Source organism: Puntigrus tetrazona, chromosome 2 (assembly GCF_018831695.1).
Source record: "Puntigrus tetrazona isolate hp1 chromosome 2, ASM1883169v1, whole genome shotgun sequence".
Taxonomy (NCBI): Eukaryota; Metazoa; Chordata; class Actinopteri; order Cypriniformes; family Cyprinidae; genus Puntigrus; species Puntigrus tetrazona.
In genome coordinates this window covers 2,467,667-2,495,593 of record NC_056700.1, presented here as the reverse complement: position 1 = coordinate 2,495,593, position 27,927 = coordinate 2,467,667, and the positions used below count along the sequence as shown (strand labels likewise).

At 36.8% G+C, this 27,927-nt stretch overlaps 1 pseudogene; it reads left to right on the top strand.

Annotated features, from left to right (window-relative positions):
- The first annotated feature begins 11,860 nt into the window (after window positions 1-11,860).
- Window positions 11,861-26,988, top strand: LOC122360909 (annotated as a pseudogene).
- The last annotated feature ends 939 nt before the right edge of the window (window positions 26,989-27,927 follow it).

The window sequence follows — 27,927 nt, the reverse complement described above, 5'->3', positions numbered from 1 at the left end:
ATGTCCTAGAAATGTGGTTATGGTCATCCAATTTGCAATGGGGCTATTTATTTAGCATGGAGCTAAAAATATAAAATAAATGACATGTTAACTAATCTTCCATGACTTTCTAAATAAGAAAATAAAATGTAAGTTGTGAAATAATAATATAAAGTAGATAAAATTAAATGCGTAATTATTGAAAATGCATTTTATATTGAAAAAAGAGAGAAAAAGAATAAAATATATATAAAAAACAAAGAAGAAAAAATAAATATATATATATATATATATATATATATATATACTATATATATATATATATATATATAACTCTTTCTCAACACCTTATATAATTAAAATAAAATAAAATAACAGTCTATAAGCAAATTTAATTGTTAAAAAAAAATTATATATTAAACAGAATAAGAATAAAAACAACATATTTCAGCCAGTCATAAATTGTTTCTTTACTTTGCAGCTCTCAATATCTCTATTATTATCATCAGACGTCTTTACAGACCTGGAGATCTGTACAGCTATCTTTGCAGCATTGCATCCATGATGTGAGACCCTGAGGAGTCTCCAACGGTTCCTAAACAATACCAGTGAGTGTGATTTGCTCGACATATAGAATGGGAACTGCAGGTACTTATAGATCCAAACCTACTGCAGTTATTGAAACTCAAACCATATCATGGAAAGAACCGAGCCTCAGTGTTTCTGACTGTTTCAGTGTCTCTCATAACATCATCTCACAATATTTAACACAGACTGGGCTGGCTCTCATGTACAATGATGAAGTCTGTTCTGGAGAACCATCACCTGGCGGTTGGCCCAAGCTCTTGCAGGGAAAGCTTTGTGATATCTTCGCTCCTCACCAGAAACAGCAGACTCTCAGGAAGATGGTCATTGATATGGTGAAGGCATTTTGTGAGCGTTTTCTCACTTTGTTTGGTTAAGTTCGAGATATGAATGAACGCCAGCAGTCATGCTCGGTTTGTTGCAAATATGGTCTGAGTTTCTGAAATCTTAGAAAACTAGAATGCTTGTGTTAAGAAATGTTAGACATTACGTCAAGCGTGTTCAGCTAACCTACATCTCTGCAAAAACTCAAAAAAAAGCGCAGCAGCTATACTTTACGAATCGCGGTTTCTTGTAAATGAACACAAGAGGCAGTAAAACAGAGATAGTTCATTTAAGCTCAAACTCTGAATTACAGTATCCAGAAGATTCGGCGTTTTTTAAATTAAGTTTTAATGTTAGTCCGCTAAACAATACTCGCATGGAAGAGTTTGCTCGGTATAGCCGATATGGCATTGAAGCGATCAGGGTGTAAATCTCGAGAAAATGCGGTTTGACAAAACGGCTTCAGTTCCACATAGATGGGCGTTATAATGCCATCAGTCCATCAGGGGTGGTACATACCACTTTTGCTGTAACTAGCGTGGCAAGCATTACCACGTTCCATGTTTTTAATTTGTGTTTCGCGCCACCTGGGTATAAGAAACCCACTCAAGCTTAGGATTAATAGCGCTTTTGCGATGTTCAGCCACACATCACGCTAACAAGCCTATATAAACCTGACCACTAATTGTGTCCCTGTATTCCTGCGTTTTGGACCATCCCACAATTTGTAACAGCAAGCCTCCATGTCTTTCCATAGAGTACCTAACAGCAGACATGTCCAAGCACAGCTTGCTGGCTGACTTGAAGACGTGGTGAGACTAAGTGACCAGTTCAGGAGTGCTGCTGCTGGACGCTTCTGCGGACCGGATACAGGTGAGTCCTGGCCTGTGTCTTCTCAACAACATACTGTTTCTTCGCATACTAGTTTCCTCAAGTCAGTATTGCTCAGCGTTCCTGTCTCGTAGGTCTTCTGAGAAATATGGTCCACTGTGCCGATCTCCTTCAGTCCCCACCAAGCCATTGGAGCCTGTACCGGCAGTAGATGGACTGCATTATGGAGGGGTTCTTCCTCCAGGGTGACCGAGAGAGAGAGCGAGGCATGGAGATCAGGCCCGATGGTGGCGACAAACACACCGGCAGTCCATTAAGTCATCAGGTGGGCATCCAAACCATCCTTCATATTTAAGTCACTCCATCGTTGAAAAAGACTTTACACTTTAGCGTGCTAATATGGAAATAATATACTTTGAAAAGTACACTCTGAGTCTTAAAATCAATCAGAAACTTGCACTGGTTTTACACTAAAATACAATTATTAAGCTTACTCCAAAGACAAAATGCAGCTGAAAATATCTTTGCTCTGGCGTAAAATATGTCAGTGCTATTTTTTCTGTCGAGATGCACGCTCGTTCTCTTCTGAGGCATTAAAGAGTTTGCTTAAAAACATAAAAGAGCTAGTCCTTGGCTTAAGTTAAGCCCAGTCTATGAAACCAAGTGCTTACTGACCCACTTAAGTACTGAACTTCATCCCGGTTTCCATAGTTTATGGTATTTTTGGAAATGTTAAAGCATTTCAATGTACTGACAAGTACATTGAAAATAGAAGTAAAATACAGTGCAATGTCATTTCTGATGTAAAACTTGTATGTCATGTAAATATCATGTATTTAAAATGAGCACTAAAGTAAACTTTTAGTAACTTCTTCAAAGTAAGCTCGCCTGTAAAAAGATAAATGCTTCACGTACGTATGCTATAAGAAGCGTGGTCATAAACACATGCTACCTCTTTTGTTTCATTAATGTGTGTTATATGTGGGTACAGATATTTAAAAAAGTAAAGTTAGCAGTAAATATAAATACACTTTAATGCTAAAATTAAGTCTTATCTTTTCGCTCGCTTCTTTGTTTTCTTTTTAGGTTGGTTTCATTGATTGTCATCGCATCCACTATGGAGACATAAGTGGACTGGGTGCATCCGGATCTTGTATGATATTCGGACACTGGGGGAGAAATGAGGAACTGGTACCACAGCATGATACCACAGAGTCCACTCCCACTCCCTTCGGGAAGCACGGAACCGCTGGGCGGGAGACAAATTTCAGGTCGAGTTGGAGGTTGTGAGGAAGGAGCTGCTGGTTTCAGAGAACCTCTTAGAGTTCAGGCTGTGTGGAGATAGTGGCGCGATGCATGCCCCGTCTCTTCGTAGGCGTAGCACTCTTACTACAATGGCGTCGTGTTGGCCATATTTGATGAGAGTAAAGCTTGAGTAACGTTGTTCTCCGCTTCCTGAGAATCTCCACGCCGGCGTCTCGGGACTCTGCTCTTGTTTCAGAGCCCGAATCCTGGATCGAAAGTAACATCCCACAATCTAGCTGGAATTTGCAGGAATCCATCTACTGCTGTGATGCGGAGGGACAGACTGCTGTACCGGTGCGCTATAAGCTGGATTTTTAAAACTGTGACGTTACGGTTTGATCTCTGGCGAACGTTAGGGTGGAGTTTCTGTGAAAGGCGTAAAGGCTGACCTCTGTTAAGAGGGCTTGTACTACTAAGCCACTTTTTTGTAAAGAAAAGTGACTACTTTTTGTAATTCTGTTGTTTCAAACTGTGTGACTTTTTTGGTGTCACATCCAACTGCTCCTTTGGAAACGTGAAAGATGTGCACATGCGCCCGAGAGCAAAAAGCATGTAATTCCCATGCAGTCTTCCTAAATTTTGGACTTAGAAATCGTCTAGTGCCAGCATGCTTTATTCAAGTAATACAAAACCTTTGTATTTTGTAACGAACTGTTTTCTCTTTTAAAAAGGCGTTCTTATTAAGCGTACACGATTAATGTGACGTTTTTATGCCGTATTAAATAAAAACAGGATCCAAAGACTCCAGATTTTTGGTAGTGACTATATAATGCAGCTCTTTTGACAGCATTTACGTTGACTGCCACTTTTGTACTCTTCCATTGTAAGAGCCATTATAAGTACAGCAAAGAGCTACTTTTATGACTATTGTATTAGTGTTTCGCTTTAAAAAAATGGATGGATGAGTCAAAATTAGTCCCACAGATGCAGTGATCCAGCACTATTAACCCCGATTATTTCTCTTAACGCTTTTAATACCGGAAACAAACATCCCAACAATCAATAGCGATATTAAACTGATTTATAACCAGAACTGCTTTTTATACAATATATAAATGATTGCCTCTATCGTCTATAAATGTCATTAGAAACAAAGATTTAACTTAAAAAAAATATTCTAAATCCTATTAATTTCTCTCTTACATGCCTTTCAGCTTTTCTTAGAATCTAAGCTTTTGATATTCACGGAAGAGTCAACAATAAACCTCAATTACACAATCTCTGATGTCAAACAATGCGGTTCCTCTGATGTATGCGTTCTCACTGGTCAGGAACGCTGGGATGTGGTGAACGTGCGTCACTCTGATTGAGATTACTACTTCAATTCGCCCCTAAACGAGTATCTTTCTTCCTAACAATACGTACACTGTTTGCTTTCGCTTCATTTCTGTGTTAATGCGTTTTTGTAATCAGCGGAGGACTATTATCCGAGCTTTGCCAGTGACACGATATCTCACCCAAAACCAGTTTAGGGTTCCGATCACTGGAAGCTATAACTGCAGACTTTGTCTTTTTGTGTTTGTCATTTGTGAAACCTATGATGAACATGCATACTGTAGGAGAACTTTGTGATTTCACTGGTGGAATCACCGTAATGTCTATTATATTTACTTACTATTATATTATATCCTTTTTAGTATTAAACCTCTGTTAAAGTTGTGTTGCACATTCCTTATTTGTCGAACAAAAAAAAAACAAAAAATTGAAACAGAAATAAATGAAAAAATGCTTTGGTCTGTAATTGTTGCCGTGTTTCTTTTAAGGTCAGACAACCTTTTTGATCACAGTTACATAATACATCTAATCAGATTTATGTTTTTTCTCTGAGAGATGCATCAGGCTCTGACTACTAAGTCAATATATGATTTTGTATGCATTTAGGTTTTTGTTCATATTTGTCCATTCAAAACTAATGGTGACATAAAAAATCTTAGAGTGTGTCAAAAGCGAACGGTATAAAAACACACTATTTCATTTATCACATGTACAGTATTGCATAAATTCAGAACACTTTTCATGCACTATTGCATATATCTTCACACTACATGAAAAGGAGAGTTCATGAGAAAAAAAAATCGAACAGTTATCAATCTGATGAGTTCCAAGTTGATAAATGCGCAAATGAGTTTCAGATGATAAAAACATGTGCTAATTTGTGTATAATGCAGCAAATTACATATGAAACAAATCCCTTCAGGATAGATGATTTATGATAACAGCCTTTTGTAAATTAAAATCTATTTGACACAAGTAGATAAAGCGCTTATAAGTGAAACAACCAACAATGTCTTCAAGATGTTTTCTTCCACTATTCTGAAAAACGACTTTTATGAAAAACCCCAAAATCTCAAACTGTTTTCGCCCGCAGTGTTTCCCTCTCACTACTACTTTTTACGGTTACGTATTAATTGTTAGCTGTATCCCTGATCACCGAAGCGGAGCGAACTGTTGCATTCACTCCTGCGTATCAGAGCACCCGATCACGAGCGTGACATCTGCCGCCAGAAACCACCTAAGCGTATCCTGCAGTGCAAGTCTGTTTACAAATAACGTCGACGATCAGCTTAAGCCTGATGACCTTTGTGTAGCGAACATGGCGTTTGACTGAATGTAAAGCCCGTTCTGGGATAAACATCTCAGGATATCATGAAAATATTTGATCAGCTGGAACAAACCCTAAGTATGTTTGTCTGAAGGCCTTAAGAGGAACTTAATGCTTAGCATATACACAAGTTGCAACTTATACGAGTTTTTCCAACTCATTTTTAGGTAATTTTACAGAAACTTCATCATAACGGAAACTCAATCAAGCATAAAAACAATAAAAGTTGATGCCAAAATGAATTTACTTAGCCTTTACCTATATGGATTACTTTCTAGTGCTGAACACAAGAGATATTTTAAATAATGTGGAGTTGGAAGTAGAAATTCAACCTGAGGGTCAGTAAATGAAGACAGAATAGTCATTTTTTTAAAATACGCATATGTCTTTTGCTTTACTAAAATACATAAAATAACTCTTCATTTCAGCATCTGTTCTCCTTATATAGTCCTAAAATCTGCTGCCCAGTTTTCAGAGTTATCGGAAAATTTTAGTACAGAGGACTTTTATCTACGGTTAACTGAATCAAAAATAAAGTGTTTATATCACACACAGTATTAAGTTGCAATGTGATGATCAACATTATGTCAAAAAGAGCTCACCAAATTAATGTTTAATTAAATAAATAAATATGAATATTTTACTTGCTACTAAGTTAATGGGCATTTTTCTGAGAGTGTGGTGGGAACGTTTTGCCTGTTTTGACACTCTGAAAGCCAAGTTTGTTAAATATAACAATATTTTCTGACGTGGGTGTTAATATTAGAACAATAACAAGGTCTCGGTTATCGAGAAGATGCTCGGGACGTGCTATTTAGGGTACAAGTCACTTACTAAAATCCCCGTGACACTTGGGTCGACTCTTTTTCCATCGTCCCCCATGTCAGAGCCACGAATGCTTGGGAATTTTTTTTTTTTTGGGAGCCGCCAAAAGTTTGCAGTGTTTGACGTCAAAGCGCTTTGTTGTTCCAGAGCGCAGTGCATGGTGGAAACTCAATACATGTGGGCCCCTGGAGGCACTTCTTAGAAGGCCTCGGCTCCAGAGGAGGAAGTGATTGAGGCAAAACAAGTCTGATCACTTTCCCTTCACAGAAAAAGGCAGAATTTCCTGATAGCGCTATCGTTTATCACGCGCTCGAGATGAGGGCCAGGTTTCATATCTGATGATGCGACGGAGAATTCATTCAAGAGGAATGAAACAAGGAGTTTGTTGAGAAAGAGGAGGGCAGTTTAAAGAGTTTAGAGCATATCGCCAGACTGTATATCTATACCAACTTTTATTTTTTTTTAATAAAGTGAAAATCAATCGATGCAGAGCAAATACTCGTTTCATTCATATTCTGTGTTTAAAGGTTGTAAAATGTGTCTGGGTGAACAGCACATGGTTCACAGTAAATTACATTTTTCTCCGCAAATAAATATTGTGTCTGTGTTCATTCCTGTTAACTAACCTACTCTGGTGTTGCTGGTCAGATTTCTGCGAACCGATGCCTGTTTTCAATCAGTAATCTCAGATGAGAGATTCCAGCAGTCTGTTGACAAGATTTCAAGATTTCATTGGTTCTATTATTTTTTGCAGCCTTTGAAAATCTGTTTCAGCTGCTGCCACCTTGCGGCTATTTATGGTATCTCCGTAACAAACATTTTTAGTCTCAACTTATTGGAACTTCTTTCAAAAGTAAAACTTTAATATATACATTTTAGACTCGTTCCATGTAAAGTAAAACATTTTTGATGATTAGAGCTTACAGCTCATTCAAGTCAAAATTCAGTAGCTTAGCATTAGAATATTTACTAAAACAATTTCTTAAAAAGTATTTGCAAAGCAAGTGATTTAATTTCTGCACTCAGTACTTGGTCAGGCATCCTCCAGCATCAGTGAGGACTGGCATGGAAGAAAATCAGTGTCTGGCTCTGCTGAGGAAGCATTGAGCTTCGGCTCATCTGTCTTCTGTTGGGTTTCTCATCTTTCTCTTGAAACTGTACCATAGACTCCATATGGGCTTCAGGTCAGGCATGTTGGCTGTTCAATCAAGCGCAGTAATATCATGGTCAGCCAAGCACTTGGAAGTGGTCTTGTCGCTGTGAGCAGGTGCCGAAAGCGGACCTATCAGCATCTCCATAAAGATTTTTAGCAAATGGAAGCATAAAGGGCTCCAGAATCACCTGACAGAAGGCTGCATTGACTTTTGACTTGATAAAACATCATGGATCAACACCCGCAGACGCCACAGCACCCCAAATCACCAGCGACTGTAAAAACCTCACGCTGGACTTCAAGCAGCTTGGATTCTTTGCCTCTTCGGTCTTCCTCCGGACTCAAGACCTTGAAATACAACATTTCACAGATCCACTGACATTAAAGCGTTAGTTAGGCATTAAAGCATTTGATGAAAGTACGCTCACTGTCAGGTTATCCGAGATGTAGATGTGTTTTATTTGTACGCCTGTTACGCCACTGATAGATCCTTTTGAGTGAACGGGTGACGTCAGAATGAAGACCAAACAGCTGATGAAAACATTGATCGGTCGATGAATCCCTTTATATTTACATAGCACTTTTAACAATGCAGAGCGTGTCAAAGCAACTGAACAGTATCTAAAAAGAGAATAAAGTGATTATAATGATGGTCTGCGTAATCAAATCAACAATTATGGCTAGAAATGAAGTGACCTCTCAATAAGTTAATAGTTTCTTGATATCAACTTTTTAATTATTGATATCAGCATTTTAACTGTTGATATCAACAATTAAATTTGAATGCTAAAGTCTGTGAAGATTTAACTAGTGAAAATACAGTTTACAGACTTTAATTCTGATTTAAGAGTTCAGCTCGTTGATATCAATAACGTAATTGTTTGATATCAACAATTAACACCGTAATAGCGAAAAGGTAATTGCTATTGTTACTAGTAGAAATATAATTGCTGATATCAGAAATGAACATTTTCAAATTTAAAATTGTTGATATCAAAAAGTCAAATCCAGGAAGTATTAAAAGTCGAAACGGTCTTCTCGCCATGGGGATCAGTCCCTTTGTCCTAATATCCCTCGTGAATGTACGAAGCCTACTACGGGTTTGCTCGGCTATATGAATATTAATGACGCACCGTGACGCAGCCCGCCTGATTCGCTGACGGAGCGGCGTAGAACGCTCTTGAATCCGCGAACCAACGAATCCAACAGCGTCGAAAGGCCGGCTCGCGAATATCAATTCGCTACCTGACTGGACGGTCCAGGAAGGTTGCCAACCTACGTCGACGTGACTCCATTAATATTCACGAGCGGAGCCTCCGCCATAAGTACGGTTCGTAATTACGCGACCCTCCCACACTCTCGTTCTCCGTTCATCAGCGGCTGTCCAGCATCCCTCTGTGATGATGGCGTGCGTGGATGCTGCTGATGAAAGCGGTGCCCGGGGCTAACCCACCGGTTACTGGAAACCCGAGACGAGGGCGCGAGGGGCCGGGCAGTATGAGCCTTTCTTTAACGACCGGTTACCGGATCGCTGCTGTATCTCGTGTCAGTTTGTTTGCTCGCGTGAAACCGAGGAATGAAGTGCTGCAACCATGATGCAAGGTAAAATTCCACTCTTGACCCTTTAAATTCATCGCTTGTCTGTTGATGCTGTGTATCAGCGTGCTAATATATCCTATGATTACATGGCATCCGGGCGCATTGTTTTGGTGTTTGTCTCTCCTGGAAGAGGTGAAGGAGTTATGTGTCTCACGTTGTAGGGCCCGAGAGTGGGCATGTGTGTATGCACCGTGACACACACACACACACAAACACACACGACCTCACGATGGCACATTTAAAATGAGGGTTTCTGTGGGCCAGGTTTACACATGTGAATACACCAAATAAATCTGCCATCGGGATGCTTTAAAGTGCCTTTGGTCTGTGGACCACAGTCCCACCCTCATGATCTTATAGAGTCACTTCATGCCTTGATTTATTTCCTTTCATTTAAAGGGATAGATCACCTGGAAATGCACATTTTGTCATTCTTTATTAATCCCGGTGTAGTTCCAACCCAAAATGTGATTTTTATTTTATTTATTTTATTTTAGAAATGAAGGACATTTCAAAGAGTGCCATCTAAAACTTTGGGGTCGGTAATAAAATAATTATAATAATAATCTAATAAAGTAGATTTCAAACAGATGTTGTTTTGTTCTGTCGTAGAATGTAAAAAAAAAATATATGCATATAGTTTCCAATGCAAACATTTTTTTCCAATAATAAATGTTTCTTGAGCATCAAATCTGTACATAAGAATGATTTCTGAAAAATCACGTGACAATTAAAAACTGGAGTGGATGCTTAAAATCCAGCTTTCCATCACAGGAATAATTACATTTGATAATGTTTTCGAACAGAAAGTAAAGTTCTTTAAAACTTTAATAATATTTAATAATGTTACTGTTTTTAATGCATTTATCAGATTCGGATGTAAAGTACACATGATGATCAAAAAGTGACTCTGGTAACGCTTTAGAATAGGTAGCACTTTACAAGTAAATTCTTAATTTGCTGTTTGGTTATTAATAGTTGTTAAATTTGGGTATTGGGCAGGATTAGGCATGTAGAATAAGACGTTAATATGTGATTAATTAGCACTAATAAATGGCTAAAAAATGCAATATGCTACATTTATAAGCAACTAATGGGTGTAACCGTAAAATAAATAGTTACCGTGACTTATTTGCCCTCAAGAAGTAAAGATTTTTAGACAATACCATAGATACCATTGAGTTTATTGCAAGCTATATAAGCAAGCTTAGTAAATATAGATTGTATTGACCAGATTTGATGGTATGTGTTGTATGGACCATCGTTATGATGTATTTGTGTCCTTTTGTGGATTGGGAAATTGTCCTTTCCGATAACCGAGCAGTCAGTTGTGGGAAAGAGCAGCCAGTACATTCCTCAAAATTTCTCCTTTTGTGTTTTGTACTGAAGAAGAGCAGTCACGCAGGTTTTGAATGACGGGCGATGGGATCGCATCACGCCAGCGGGTGAGCTATCATTCCTTGAATCCGATCTCACAAAACCGATTTTTATTAGAAGTGGCGCTTTAGGATTCGAGTGTTTGGGGAGCTTGAGTGCAGAAGCTGCAAGCAGTTTCATCTCCTGCGTATTTGTTTTGGGAGTAACTCGGCTTAATTGCTTCACGCTTTAGCCAAGCGGAGGAGGAAATGTCAGCTTTTCCTAGAGGTCTTTAGACCAGAGGCATGATGGTGAACCTACAACTAGAGGCTTTTACACTGGCCCAGAGCCCTCGAGCCTTCCTCAGATGCCGTCATGCCAAGATCTCCAGGCTATAAATTCTTGCGCTTCTCTGTTAAAATCAACTATGATGCCAGTGCTCATCGGGGCTTTTGTTTCTGCATACAAGTACACTCCAGAAGATGGAGAAAATATTGAAAAATAAGCATTAGGCCGTGCATATTTGTTGCTGCTGACTGCATGGCCTCGTTGCAAATTCGGTCATGAAGAAATATTTGTTTTTAAAAAAGCATCTTTAATTCAGTCCATTTTAGAATGAGATCTTCAGACTAAAAATATATTTTTTTTCTTGCAGATGTTGTATTATTTATGTGAAATTTTTCCTTCCTGGTGACTGTTTTTTGCGTTTGTTTTTAGATGTTAGTGAATTAAAATTTTCTACTGAGGTAGTATGACATGAAGTTTATATAAAACATAAAACATGTAATTAGTATTATACTATATAAATATATATGTGTTTATTTATTCATTTGTTTAATTTATTATGCTATTTGATTAATAGAAACTACTAAGGAACATTTCTGCTTACTTGTAATTTATTTATGCAATTGTCTTATCCAAAATGATTTATGATTGCAATCCGACTATATATATTAACTCAGAACATTAACATAATTAATTATATGAAAAAAAAAAAAAAATATATATATATATATATATATATATATATATATATATATATATATATATATAATATTTATTGTAATTTAATTTCATTTAATTTAATTTAATTTTGTTTTAGTTTTGAGACTGTGGTCAGTAATATTAAAAATATTAAGTAGCATAACCATTTTTATTATTTATGCTTCAAATCAGCATTGAGTCATTTCTGGAGGATCATGTGAGGATCAAAAAATTCTTGCTTTGCGTCACAGGGAAACGTTATATTTTAAAAATAGAAAGCGGTTATCTGAAAATGTATGTATTATTTTGTTCTGACGATGACCGTGACTTTTAACAGGACTGAAAAAGCGTGCCGAAAGGCCTTCGGGATACGGAAGAAAGAAAAGGACAGTGACTCCACGTGAGTAAGATCAGTCTGATGTGACCGTGGACATCAGCTCTACACACATCTCTAAAGAACATTCTGATTTGCTCACTGATTCGTGTGTAGAAATGGCTGCCTTGGCAAACCCTGGTTCATTGCGATTTGAGTGAATTGTGCTTTCTATGCTGATGCATGGCTAAGACTTTGCTCAGTCTAAGTTTGTCAAATGCCCAGTAGTAGAAGAGCCAGTATTTTTCTATTGGCATAAAGTCTGGTCCACTTTGCAGCTTATTTTGACCTAGAACGCAGAAAAGATTAGACAGGAAAGCGACTTGTTCAATAAAGCAAGCAGCCATTCGGTTTGTTACTTGTTGTTTATCGCAGTGGTTCTTAACCTTTTTGACTCCTGGGCCCCGACAGTATGAAAAGGCCCCGTTACGTTCACGTTGGATAAGTAAACATTTTTAGTCACAGTTTCTATGATACAGTATTTCTGAGTTAGGCGTAACTACATTAAGGTACATTCATTATTATTCTGCCCATGAAGTTTAGCAGAGTTTATATGACTTTTGCACGATGTTTTATTATTATATTATTTCTAAAATGAAAGTTTTTGAAGACATTGTACAAATGAATCCATGCTATATTTCATAGCGGTGCGTGTTTATTGTAGTGATTATTTTGTCATATTTAAAGTCATAAGGCCCACTGGATGGTTTGTTGAAGACACTTGCTGGTTAAGAACCACGGTTCTGAAATGGATAATACACCATAATAATAGCCATAACTATTTCACAACCTGTTGTAATTATTATGACACCCAAAATATGTTTTTCTTTCAATAAATGAAAACAGAAAATACACAATTTTGCTTTGTGCGAATGATATAAAAAGCGATGTATACCTGACTCTGGATGTTGCATATCAGCTAGCCAGTTATACTGAAAGATTATAATATTCAGCCAGTTTGTAGTAATATTTTTTTGTGGATGAATAGAGTAATAAATAGAATGTGGATAGACATCTGAAGCTGATAGCACTTTCTATTATCTTTATGCCCATAAATTTGGTAGATTTAAAGTATATTTCAAATCTTACCGTTTATGCTTATCATTCAGTCATATATCTAAAATTTGAACATTTGATGTCCTATTTTTCAGTGGATCCCCAGACAAGAAAAAATCTGTGAGTACATCATAATTCATGACACTGAAGATTATACCTTAGGCATTGTTGTGAAATAACTACAATATCTCATCCCGCATGTTTTATTTCCAGAAAAAAGCCAATGGTGCACCGAATGGTTTCTACGGTGAGATCGACTGGGATCGTTATGTAAGTAAATCTCCCCGAATGCTGATTATTCTTATAGTTCCTGTGCATGCAGTGCCTCACCTGTCCGTTTGATAGCAGAACTCTCCTGATGTTGTCGATGAGGGTTACAGCGTTAAACCCGGAGAACAAGGAGGAAATATCCTTTCGGTCTGTGTTTGCATATTGACCTGTGCTGTTTCTTATCTTTTCAAGCGCTTAAATAGTTAAAGCCGCAGTCTATGCGTTTGCCTCTTTGTCGCCATCTCTGTTTGAAGACCAAGAATTGCATTATATATTGAATTATATACTTCATGTGCGGGTTGTACTCCAGCGCGGATTAATTAACGTTTTGAGAAGTATGTGTGTACTGCACCAGTACCCTAAAACTTGCTATATAAATATATTCACCATATATAATTTTTTCAAGTAACATGTCTGCCATGTTTGTTCTGACCAACTGTGAAGAAAAAGCATTACAATAAATCACACTACAAATAGTGATTTTAAATCTAACGATCGGTTAACTCGTATTACATCTAGCAGTGCAAATTATTATTATCGTTATACTTTATTCCTACATTATTAACGTTAACATGGTTTTTACAACCGTCAGCGTCAGAATAGAAAACAAAATATATATCTATAGAAAATATATATCTATTCTTCTTTAACAAGACTCACCAGCTCCAAAAGTCAAGGCGTTCTCTTCCTCCCAGTGAGTCGGAGGGAGAGGAGGAGCACGGAAAGAAATTTAAGATCAAGATCAAACCTTTGACAGCAAACAGTGGAAACTGTACAGTGTCTACTATGGATGAGCTGAAGGCCTCAGTGGGGACGCTGGCCATCTCTCCTTCTCCTCTGGTTAGTCTCGCTTGCTGCTCCTTACAGAGCTGATGTCCCATAGTAACGTTCCCATTTCAAATGTTGAGATGATTTCCTCTGTTTTTCTGTTTGTTTCCTCACACAGAGAAAGAGTCCGGTAAGCAAGTGTTTCTACACTTTCTTAGGCCTTTAAAGATGCTAATTAAAATTGCATAACATCTGTCACGTACGTCAGTTTAGGTGATGTATCTCAGCCCTAAGGGCGTGACAGCCAATGGCCAATCAGTCAGAGGAGTTCAAGATGTATATCTGTGCTGGGATACATGATATTGTATATCAGTGATTTTCTTTCATTTATTGGTGTTTGTTGGATGATTTTAGATATGCAACTGTGCATATTCATATCAGCTGCTTTTACATTTAGAATATATTTAATCATTATCTAATGCTTGCTTAAATTCAAAAAACAGTAATCAATTAATAACACTTTTAAATGTAATCTAAAGCGTGTAATGTGTGTTTTATACACACACATAAGTCAGTAAGATTTTTTTTTATGTTTTTAAAAGAACCTCCTTATGACCACCAAGGCTGCATTTGTGGGATCAAAAAAAAAAAAGTAATATTGATTTAAATGTATTTTTGTTACAGTATTCAGTATCGCACGATTCTTCAGAAATCATTCTGTTATGCTGAAATAGAGCTCAAGAAAGAGTTGCTTAATATTGTTCAGAAATCCATGATACATTTTCACTTTTCATAAAACTATAAAAGGCTTTTACTGACTCTTTTAATCAATTTGATACCTAATTAATAAATATAAAATATCCAAAATATAAATATTAATTTCTTTTTAAAAAAATCGTACTGACCACAAAGTTTTGAACGATAATGTATTATTATGCTATTATTATTTTATAAATTTTTATGCTGTGATGCCGTGTACGCTTGTACTATTTAAAATGTTTTTTTGGTTTTTTTTACAAATGTAAAGCTGTTTAGACAAAATAGTACTGATATTAGTTTTTGCCCATAACATTAAGCTAATCTTGGCTTAGTAATTTTAATATTTATCCAGCGCCCCTACAGCTTTGTTTGAAAAAATAAAAACATAAATCATTTTTAAACCGAATATATTAATTAATGGCTTTATGTACGTTTATATTTTAGTTTTTTCCAGCCACATAGCACTAAAGCAGCTATGGCCATTCTGTTGCTATTACCTTGCTGCGCTTTTCAAGCTTAAGAAAAGAAATACGTTTATAATGCATTTATTGTGTTCTTCTTCATGTATAGTGCAGAACTATATTTCTGCAGTTTTATTCAACTTTTGCAGATTGCCAATATACAGTTAGTAATATTAGTGATATACCTAATATTAAGAAACAGTAAACACAGGCAACGATATGTGTTGTTGGTTTGGTTTGAAGCATTGGTTGGGGAAAGATGCATCAAAGCGGTATTTCATTTTTTGTTAATAGCACTGATCTGTAACTCGCTCTCTGACCAGGTCTGTTCTTTCTCCTTTTTTGCTGATATCAGAGGCGAAGTCCGGTAAGTACGGATCTTGTTAATGTACTACAAATCTGTGTTGCGTATGATACAGAGGCCTGAGCTTCTGTGACCCTTTCATTGTGATGATTCTTCATGCTATGTTCGCTCTGCACTGACACCCTCGTGGATCAATGGGAGGGAATCGTTAGATTCTTGATATGATCTGCAGCTTCAGCACATTGGATGTGAATGTTTCAGAGTTGGCACCTGGACTCTGTTTTCCATTAGCCGAAGATGTTTGTCGCTCATCCGCTGTTATAACTGGAACTAATGGAAAACAGTGACCAGGTGCCAAATAATACCCTCTGCCTTTGAACTCTTAGATTTGGTTTTTTTTTTCATTTTATAATATGTGTTGTGCTGTTTTTGACTCATTAGTGTTTTAATAAATTACTAAATTTCAAAATTTAGAAGATGGTCCGATTTATTTTATTTTATTTTATTTTATTTATTTTTTATAATATTTAATTTTTTAGAAGATGGTCCGATTTATTTTATTTCATTTTATTTTATTTTATTTTATTTTATTTTATTTTATTTTATTTTTGTGCTGTCAAAAGATATATCCAAGTTTATTCAAAAGTTTTTGTTAATATAAAAATGGGCGTAGTACATGTGTCTATACTGTGTATATTGATTATGTATATATAAATTCAAACACGTTTGTGTGGGTGTGTTTATGTATGTATGTGTGTGTGTGTGTGTGTGTGTGTGTATATATATATATATATATGCATTACAGTATTTGTGGTCTTTGTTATGGCATTTTCTTCTTTTATGTCTTTTGTTACAGTGCCCGATGAAGCGAAACCTGTCAAGTGAGTGTATTTTTGAAATATTGACTTCCTGTGTTTTGTCACATCACCCGAGTTTCTACATTAGTCAATTTGACTTTGCATATTCCAGATGAGGAGATCGCCAGACCACGACGATCTACTCCAACACCCACGACAACTCCAGGACCTGGTTCGGACCCGCCCAGGTTAGTACACCGTCACAAACCCTTGTGGACATGTCGGTGTTTCTGCTCACTATTGAATTATCAGTTTTAAATCGAATAACATTACTAAATCTCATTGCCCGAATACCCTTGGGATGTTTTGACCTTGTATTTTGCTTCTGTCTCGTCAAAAGAGAAAACACAACAGCGTTCTTCGGCCCACCGTTTGAGACCAATTTCGAAGCACACAACTCAGAAGGTACCAGTATTTTTTCGATAACCTGACATTGATGAGTTCATTTTTAATATAAATGCGGTTTGAGGTTTGCAAGATCAGACCTCACAAGAAATTTGCAGACGAAATGTAAATTATTGTTCTTGTGTGTCATGCACTGCTGTGATTTGTAAGTCAGTCGAGGGAGGTATTGATGGGTATTTCATTCGTGAATGTTAATGACAGTGTTCCCGGTTGAGCCGGAGCTCTGGTGTCAGTCCACTTCTCTCTCCACCTGTGTTCTCAGCAGATCTCTGCCCACTGGAGGTACTGCATGTCAAATGTCCAAAATGTTTTTGATAATACCCGTTTAAAGCTTAAAACTGCTCCCAGGAAAGTCACCAATAAAACACAAAATGGTGACAAATAGTTCTTAATGAATGCTACAAAGCATCACATTTTACTGCTCACTGCAGAATGTGATTGGATCTACAAGATTAACCAGAAAAAATCCAATTTATTAGCAACACGACACTTTGAACGGATCACAGGAAAACAATCCACTTTTATTTATAAGTATTACTGATTTTATTAATTAATTAGCAATGTAAGCTGATATGCATAAACGTGGATACTAGACACGTTATCTCCTGTTATTTTATTATTATTTTTATTATTTTAAACTAATGCTTTGAATTAGCTTCTATTTATTTATTTTCAAATTTTGGCCGTTTTGTTGCGCCTTTTTGCAATTTTTATTAGTTTTACGAAAAATACTTCCAAATAGTTTTCATTCATTTTCATTTTAGTATATCACTTTGTAATTGTGAGATGTTAGACGTAAACATGTATTATGATATGTTAATCATCATAATGTAAGCTATTTATACAGTGCAGTATTCTGTAAGAAAGTTCTTCTTTATGAACATGCCCTGTTATCTGTCCTTTCAGCTCCGCCTCCACTTCCTCCAAAGAACATTCCTGTGACCCCACCTGGGACGCAGTTCTAGCTCTGCAGAGTCCTCCGGTATGGGCTGACACTTCCAATTTAGCATCCAACATAGTTTCAGTCTCCTGAAAGAACAGTTCCTGAACAGAAGTGTCTTACTACAGGATACTTGTTCTCAGCTCTGTTTATTATTTGGGATGCGATATTAACAAAATGGTATTGATACGCTCATTATATTCTTTATATTCTGTGCATTGGAAAGATATTTGCCAAATTAAAGTGAATTCCGTGAACATTTGTATCTTTGTAAAGAGCATTTTTCCATAACATCTTAAATAATCAATAATCAATATATTCAGCTAGATTAATTATATTACCAACCAGATGAAATCAAATTCTAAATCAGATACATTTTTTCTTCAGAGGTTGTATAGAAGCAATTTAGATGTGTTCACACTTCATTTAGAATTGCATGTATAATACTATGAGAATAATGTTTAAAATAATACTTCAAATATTTTTAAAGAAAAAAATGTGATCATATTTTACTTTAAGCTGCCAGTGGTGACAAGTGAGTCATTGATTCAGCAAATTTGTTTAAATGACTGATTCGTTCAGCCATGAAGCCACAGATTCACTGATTTGTTCAAAAATGCTGATTCATCTAAGAATTAAACATCTCTTGTGCTTTCAGATACACACTACAGCTTTGTTTCGAAACTATTTTTGCTGGTGAAATAAAGCAAAAACAGACAAGATTAACTTCTTGTTGAACTATATGAAGTCAAATTCGTGTTTGTAATACATAGGCTGTGCTAACATATTTTTGTAAGTGAGATACTCAATAATGTTAGCTTGTACATTATTGAAACAGCAATACAATAAATATTTCGCTACCCTAGTTTGTGGTTGTGAATGTTGAAAAAGTATTTGAGTACTTAATTTCTTTTTTTCTAAACAGGTTATTATAGTGTGGTTCCTAGCATCAGAGGAGAGGGATCAGCTTCGGCCTGTCAGGACGCCCCATTATCTGACCCATCCGGAGGGGCGTCTATGCCTGACTTGGACAGTGTTTTGGGCCTGTGGAGACGCCCAGGTCTGCATCAGATGTGGTGCAGTGCAGCTGGGTGAGCTTCAGCGAAGGCTCTCCGCCAGACCCCTCCCCCAGACGAACCCGCCCCTTCTCCGCCTCTGTCTTCTTCCCCACGGACTCGCCCCAACCTCGCCCCTCAACCTGCCGCTCCCGCCTCCCCGCCTCCCTCCACTCCATCCCGCCTCCAGATTCACCTCCACCACTCCACCCTCGGACTCTCCTCTGAGTCCTCCAGACCTCCCCTGCTGCTTTCAGCTCCGGAGTCCGAGCTCACCCAAGAGTCCCCAATGACCCCGCCAGCCCCGGACTGCCCTTCCCGCCAGCAGACCACCATCCTCATGGAGCCATACCTTCCCCTCTTACCTTGAGAGACGACAGCAGGAGAACCCCTGACCTGGTGGGCATGAGGGATGAGATTTCTGTGTTTGGCACATCACCCAAAGACCTCGCAGCAGGAAGCTTCAGAGGAACCCCACCTCCTCTGCCACCTCCTACTTACAGGAGTGTGGTGGGCTCCCAGGGCCCGGCAGTGGTGAGTTAGCAACTGTTACTTAAAGGAACACTCCACTATTTTTCAACTTCAACAGTTGAGTTGTACCGTTTTTTGAATCAGCTGATCATTTTTAGCTGCAGCTTAGCATTGATCATTGCATCTCACTCAAAAAAATGAACAAAGAGTTTCAATATTTTTCCTTTTTAAACACTTCTGTAGTTATACACGTGTACTAAGAATGACAGAAAATGAATAGTTGCAATTTTCTAGGCCAGTATGGCTAGGAACTATACTCCCATTAAACAGCTGGACTTGAAATATTAACTATTTTTAAAGATATTGGAGTGTTCCTTTTAAAGCGATGGTTCATCCACAAAAGACAATTCTGTTATTATTCACGCACCCTAGAATTGTTCCAAGGCTGTAAGCATTTCTTTTGTTGAACACAAAAGAAAATATTTAGCAAAATATACATAACCAAACAGTAATTGGTCTCTAACGACTTCCGTAGCATAGAAACAGATAATATGAAAATCAATGGAGACTTGAAGCTCTTGATGTGAAATCTTGTGCGGAGCAGGATTGGCACCACTTTAGTGTTTAGCATACAGTAGATGTAACACAGAAAATGTAGCTTAATGGCTAGTACACTCAAATTTCATGATTTACTTTGTCTAAATATTTAAGTAGTGCAAACGGCATGCTGAAGTAAAAACTAGATACTGTAGTTCATGGCCATGCTTTATTAGTTTATTCCCTTGTTTTAGTTGAACCGTGATCATGTTTTACAGATTTTTTTTCTCAGGTTTTAATTTACTTGTGTCTTAGCCCCAATTTAAATTAAAACAAAGGCACTAGTTGATGGGAACATATGTTTTTTTGTGGCCATAGTATCTTTTTTTGATATCGGGCACAGTTGTAGTTTTTAGAGCAGTTGTTCCACTGCCTTAATGCCACCTAAAGGGCAATATCACATTTTGCAAAAAGAAATAAATTTGATTATTACATTTATTTAAAAGGTAATTTACAGTACATTTATGCTGTACAGTTTTGCCTTCTCTTGTTTGTCTACAATACTGTTGCAGGAAATAGTATTATTGCTATTTTAATTCATTCATCATTATTAATATTCTACAATATATAAATAAAATGCTATTATTATTATTATTATTATTATTTATAATACTATACATTTCAGAAATCAACAAGTCAACATTAACCTTGATTGGATGTAGAATATATCCTGTTGGATAGGATGAGGATGTAGAATATTGTCATGCAGGATATGTGCTTTATAAATACTGTACTAATATTTTAATAATAAGCATGCCAATAAACAACTAGTTTATAGTGAGAAGCCCTGTGTTACCGACATTTGGTGAAGTCAACAGCACTTTCAGAAATATATCACTGAGAAAAATGGTGACATGTTGAATACTGTGCAACCATTTATACAAACATTTATGTTGTTTTAAGAGTTAAATGGCTCTTTAAGGTAATAATTGCAGATTTAGCATTGTTTACTATGTTATAATCATCTGATTTTATGTTACCAGGGCCGTCGTCTCCCGTCACGTGCCGGCACTCCGCTGTCCGCTGGGAGTCCGATCCCACCTCTACCACCAAGACCATCGTCACGACCTAAACTACCACCTGGAAAACCAAACCTAGCAGATCTGGTATGACTGCATCGGTCGACTTTCTCCAATGCTGTGAAGCATTTGACACACTGAAATCACAAGGAATGCTTTTGTTTGTGTTTGTTTTTAAGTTGTTTTTTTTTTATTGTTCATTCCAACTACTATTAATCAAACTTCAACTGGGTTTTGATTTAATATTAAAAACTTCATAACAAACCATGCATCATCTTACGTTACAATCTACATCTTATTTATTCAGCTTTCAGATGACGTATGCATTTATTTACACTTCTGACTCATTTTGTGTTCCTGGGTCATGTTTTAATAAACTAAAGAACCTTTTTGTGGAATGTAAAGGTTCCACAGATGGTAAAGGTTCTTTGTAGATCCATTGATGCCAAAAAAGAACCTTTGTTTTTAAAAGTATATGTCTGGTTCAGGCTGTTCTGTTTCTCCTCAGGCCCGACCCTTCAGCCCCCCCATCCACTCGTGGAGTCCTCCACCCTTTGCTCCTCTGGCCAGAGCCGAAAGCACCTCCTCCATCTCCTCCGTCACCTCTCTGAGCGCAGCCTCCACACCTACACTAGGCCGAGAGCTCAACCTCTCTGTGTCAGGTGGGCCACAACAGAGCTGTCCCAAGTCAGTTATTGCTAAATTATGATAAGTGAGGAAGATGATACTGAGGCATAATGCCTTCTTACGTTCAACAGGTTGTGCGTTTTGTATGATATTAGATCTGCGTCTGTATTTCAGTATGCTCCAGAGGTCCGAGTCCTCTCACAATGGGTCCCCAGGACACTCTACCGGTGGCAGCCGCCTTCACAGAGACCATCAGCGCTTACTTTAAAGGAGCAGATCCCACTAAGTAGGCCACAGAGCGCATTTTGAATTTTGGGTTGAATCGATTGAAACTGCGTCTCACTGTGTTACTGTGTGTCACAGGTGTTTGGTGAAGATCGCCGGTGAGATGGTGTTGTCTTTCCCAGCAGGGATCACCAGACACTTCTCCACCCATCCCAGTCCACCGGTGCTGACCTTCACCATCAGTCAGTACAGTCGACTGGAGCAGGTCCTTCCCAACCCACAGCTTCTGTGCTGGTAATGCGTAGGGATTTCTCACAACAAATTGAACAAATTGTTCTTTTTAAGCTGGGCTTTCTAATGATTCAGTCAAGCCATTTCAGGTTTTTGTAAATAAAACTGAGGGGATTGAAAATAGGTCATCCCAAAATAAAGTTTATGGATGAAGTTTTTTGTGTTTTGTCCAAAACACTAAAAATGCTACATGCTAATTTAAGCATTACAACATATGATGTGCAGTATGAAAATATACATTCATTTTGAGACCTGCTGAGGATTTTATTTACCAGTGCGATTTTATTTAATCAGTGTTTAACTAATTAAAATGACAGTTAGTGACAGTAAAGGGACACATTTATTTGAACAATTACATATTTAGTATCAGCTGATAAATATAAAACAATGAAGAGTAGAAAATTGCAATATTAGCTAATAACCAATATGGTACCATTATACTAAACACCGCTAGTTTGAAGTAAACAGTAAAATTAGGAATGTTTTATAATTGTTTTTCAAAGCAGAGCTACTGTAATACAATGTTATAACTGTTAACTAAAACTGCCACAGAATATAATAAATTAATGAAGATAATATTAATATTCACTTAAAATAAATAAAACGCAGACTTTTTGTAGTAACAGAAAATTTGTACTAAAATTGCAAACTAAAGCTGAAATTTAAATAAATTAAAGCAAAAAAAAGTCTAAAACAAAATAAAGTTTAAAAATAAATGCTTATTGAAAATATGCTGTAAATAATGTAATAGTATTTAAGTAATACTGAAATAACACTGCTTTATAAGCAGCAGTAACGTAATGCTCAGGATAAATTTCTGAATTGTTTTTTTTTATTATTAAATGTAATAAAAGAACCAATATAAACTAAACACTAGCCCTATATTGGTCATTTTGAGATTATATGCATTGGTCTGCAAGGCATTTAACAAAAGTGATAATTTTACAAAGCTTTAAAATTTTATGAAGTTCCAGTTTGGTGAATACAATACTGCATGCAGAAGGTATAGATATTCTTTGAGATTTATTCCGCAAATGTTTTCTCCCTGCAGCGACACCACGCCACCTACAGGTGATTCAAAGGAGTTCTGGGTCAACATGTCAAACCTGTTGAGTCACCTGAAGAAGGTGGCTGAGCAGAGGCCACAGGCCACGTACTACAACGTAGACATGCTGAAGTACCAGGTGAGATTTTATATTTGAGCATGACCCTTATCTGTATCGGTGAAACCCGAGCTCGGTCGTCCTCTAGCGCGTGATATCTGAGATTTGTGCTCACAGGTGTCCACTCGAGGCATCCAGTCCACTCCGCTGAACCTGGCGGTGAGCTGGCGGGGTGATGCCTGCAGCACAGACCTCAGGATAGACTATAAATACAACACGGAGGCCATGCCCATACCCACACCGCTCACCAACATCCACTTCATGGCAGCTGTGGACGGCGGCGTGAACAAACTGCAGGCTATGCTCCCACTTGCCCACTGGTGAGGACCCGTCCAGAAAGTCACATTGCAAAACACAAGCAGTGCGGTGTTGTGTAGTGATGTTCGCCCATTTCTTGAATTTAAAGGAACCCGGAGGAGCAGAACATAATGTGGAAGATCCCAGAGCTCTCACAGAGGTCTGAAAATGGAGGTAAATGCCCTTTAGACAATAACTGAAGGAAGGGAAGCCTTCTAACAGCTTTGCAGGAATGCTTAGCTCATGCTAAGCCGAGCAACGTGGTTTACTTGGCAGCTTGCCCTAATGGTAGTAAATTGAATTACTCTTAAGTAAAGGATCGAGGAGGAAGCCCAGCTAGCCGTTATCGCGCTCTTTATCATACATGATTCCACGGCAGCCTTGAATTGGAATTTTAGTGTTTTTTGTAGAAACCATGTAGAAGTAGCCTGTTTGAAAGAACCGCAGTCCTGATGCTGAGGTCATTAATGAAAGGCTGTTCGGACGGCAACTTGCTTTTGGTTCTGCTAGCTGAGCAGATGAAGTATATCCGTTCACTGCGGAGGCTTGTCGTCCGTTTCCAATCTGACTGCGGTTTGCTCAAAACAAACTGAAATAAATGCATGGAAATGCTCTTTCGTATTTCTCTACTTTTTAGTTGCGCAATACATATTTATAATCGCATCCTCCTGAAATTTAAAACCAAGTCTCAAAAGGGATTCATGCGTTATGCTTACAGAATAGTTCACCCCAAAATGTAAAATCTGTCATTATTTACTTTCATGTTAATCTCACCGTCTTTCTTCTGTGGGACACATTTTATTTAAATGGCACTCAGTTCCGATATTCTTTTGTGTCTAAAAAAACTTGAAAGGTATAAATTTAGTCCTTTTGTAATCATGGCAGTGTTAAAAATGTCTTGCATAATATCACATTTTATTACCAAAGATACAAATAGTCGAATTAAACCTTTGTTAACTCCTAGGTTATCATAATAATAGTGATGTTTTGAACAAAAATATCACAATTACATGCGTTTTTAATCAGGCATAGAGGACAGGAACTCGTATTTTTTTTTAGTTTTTTAAAGGCACATTTTTGCCTTTCTTTGGTTTGATTTGCTTCTATTGTCCTCAAGTCGCTTTGAATGAAAGCGCCTACTAAATAATGCAAGTGGAGATTGCTTCAAACCCAGGAACAAGTTATAATTTTAAACTTATAGTTACATCATCATGAATTGGGGATTTTTGATGTGCTTTTGGGTAAATGCCTGCAATTAGGTCTGGATTGAACACATGCACAAAATATTTTTTTTCACATTTTACTCTTACATTACATCCTGATAACCAGGAAATCATTGTGATGTAAGTCGTGCAAGAGCTACATGCATTAATACAAAAGCTGATGGTTTAAAAAAATAAATACAATTATTATATATATATATATATATATATATATATATATATATATATATATATATATATAATTATTATTTTGTTTATTTATTTTTATTATTTTTTTATTTTTATTTTTTAAGCGGCGCTAGAACCAATCATAAACAGTCTAGGTCCATGCCTCATTAAATATTCATTCACTCACAGTTGCAGACACTTCATTAAACCATCGAGCCCAAGGTTCAACTAAGCGACGAGTAGTGCAGCCTAATGTATTTAATGTGACTGAATTTGTATTTAACACGAATAATAAATTAATGGAAACATTGTAAAGTACTAATTACAATGCTTACGCTTCCTCGGTTATTTAAAAAGCAGCTACAGAAAACAAGCAAAGTGCATCGCATTAACGACACCAAAGAACGTCATCGCAAGCTCATCCTAACGCAAATTCGTGCACATTAAAAACACAATACACGATACTATCGTTCTTTTTTTAAAAAGCCAACGCATGCCTGTGGCAGCAGATCGAGTTACCGCAACAGGTCGTGTTCTGAATTTTCCCGGTCGTCGTTAATGTGCCAGTGGAAATGTTAACAAATGCACTATGTGAACGCGATACGGTTGTCCTGTCGTTGTGTGTCAGGCGTGGGCGCTCTTCTGGCTCGCTTCCGGTTAGCCGAGGGTCCCAGCAGACCTTCTCAGCTGGCAGTGCAGTTCACCAGTGAGGGCAGCACTCTGTCTGGATGCGATTTTCAACTCGTCGGTTCAGGCTACAGACTCTCTTTGGTCAAAAAAAGGTTTTCTGCAGGTATGTCTTTTAAGAAATATCTACCTACAAAGTCCTTAAAGGTGCTGTATTTAAGCTTTCGGCTCTTCTGAAGACAAAAAAGAACATGCTTTTTCTCTGGTAAATAACGCTATAGCCAGTAATTCTACTCTGAAATGTGCTTTCTGTGGCAAAGCGCCTTTTTGCAGTACCCCTTACAACTGCAACTAAAAAAAATGCACGTGTGAATAAATTTAAGGTGGAAAATATTGTCCCTTATTGGAAAATGTGTGACTGAAGTCTAAGTGAGGGTGTAAAAAGGTGTAAAAGGTTTGAGAACCACTGATTTATTTCATTTATTTGTTTGTGCTATTGCTTTTAATTAATTTATTCTTTTTGTGTTACTATTTGTCTCGAAGATTGGATTTTAAATTTGTTAGGCTAATAGTTTTTGCATATAAACATTTAACTTTTTTTTTATTATTATTTATTTATTTTTCATTAATTTATTTTGCGGTAAAGCAAGTAAGTAACCCCCAAAATGTTTTTTGAAAAATTAAAAAGACCTGGAATTCAATTATAGTATCTGTGCAAACCCTGAAGTTAATTTTCACGCAGTATCTGATGTTTTTTTTTGTATTCTGTAGGTAAATATCTGGCAGACAACTGACATGTAGGATGGACTGCGAGTGGGGATGCTCTTTTGGCACTACAAAGACTTTGGAAAAATGTTTTTATTGAAATACAGCACTCAAAATCTCACGTATAATGTCTGGTGTAGAATATCATCAGTGCGTTCTGTGGGTGTGTGTATGTGAATATCAGTAAATATTTTGTGTGTGTATATGATAAAACTTCAGGACAAATGCAATACGTGGACTTTTTTCGCTGGGTTCTTGCAGAAGGCAGAGTTTCTTTTTTCACTATTGCACATTTTCTCTCTGCCCCAAACCAAACACACCTAGTGACATTACAATCTAATAACACCAGGGTTCACCTGTCGAACACACTTGTCAGCAGTCTTTAGTTTCCTTTTAGCTTTTTTGACAGATTTATAAACGGTACAACTAACATGAGGTCTCTTTTAAACAATGCTACAGTTTAGATATCACAAACTAACGACAAACAATATTTTTACAGCCTTTTTAATTCGAGGTCAGTGTTAATTTCTGCATCGCTACTGTTTAAAGTCCATTAAGTTTTTTTTTTTGGATAAATTATTATTTATTCAGCTAGGATGCACTCAGTTGTAACAGCATTAGATATTAAAAGATTTCAAGCAAATCAGCATATTAGAATGATTTCTGGAGCATCATGTGACACTAAATACTGGGTTATTGATGCTGAAAAATCAGCTTTGTCTCACAGCAATAAATATAATAATAATAATAATAATAAAAAAAAAAAAAAAAATATATATATATATATATATATATATATATATATATATATATATATATATATATATATATATTAAAATAGAAAAGTTATTTTAAATTGTAAAAGTATCTTAATGTTTTAATTGCATTTTGATTCAATAAATGTCCTTTAAGGAGCAAAATAGACGACTTTCAAAAATAAAATAAATTGACATTAATTATGAGTAAATATGAATTAGCTATTCTAGTAAATTTATGTGAACTTTAACCTAAATTATTAATGCTGTAAAAATGTTGTTTGTTATTAGTGAATGATGCAAAAAACGATGTTAGAGAATTAACCCTTATTGTAAAGTCTCACCGATTAAGGAGCGGATAGAAGCGATGAGAGAGGAATACAGAGACATGCTTCCACGGAATATTCTCCTCAACATCATCTCAAATGCCTCTAGCGTCAGTGTTAACGTTGATTTGATGTTATTGGTGAATGCATGTTAGAGTGCATCACTTCTGTCTAGTTGGCCCGTAGCCCTTTGTTAAATCAAGTGCTTAAACACGGATGTAACCGACATTCATAATTCATGCAAAAGGTGATGCCTACTTACTCTTTTTCTTTAAATCTTTTTTTTTATGTAGACATCTTAGGGAAATGAACCTCCATCTGTGTCAGGGATGCAGAATTCCTTAAGTCGAAATCAGCTGAAGGAATCGGTCAGATATAAAGTTTTCCTTTCGGTTTTCCACAATGTGGATTTTATTTTCCCGAATCATTGTACTGTAGCAATATTTAATGATAACGTGTAAAAATGTAAAATAGAAATTGTTATACATGTATCCGAATGGATATAGTTTCTATGTCTTTCCTGTCAAGTTATTGTTAATATTTACACTTCATGGCGGCACTTTATTTTAATTAATTTTTTTT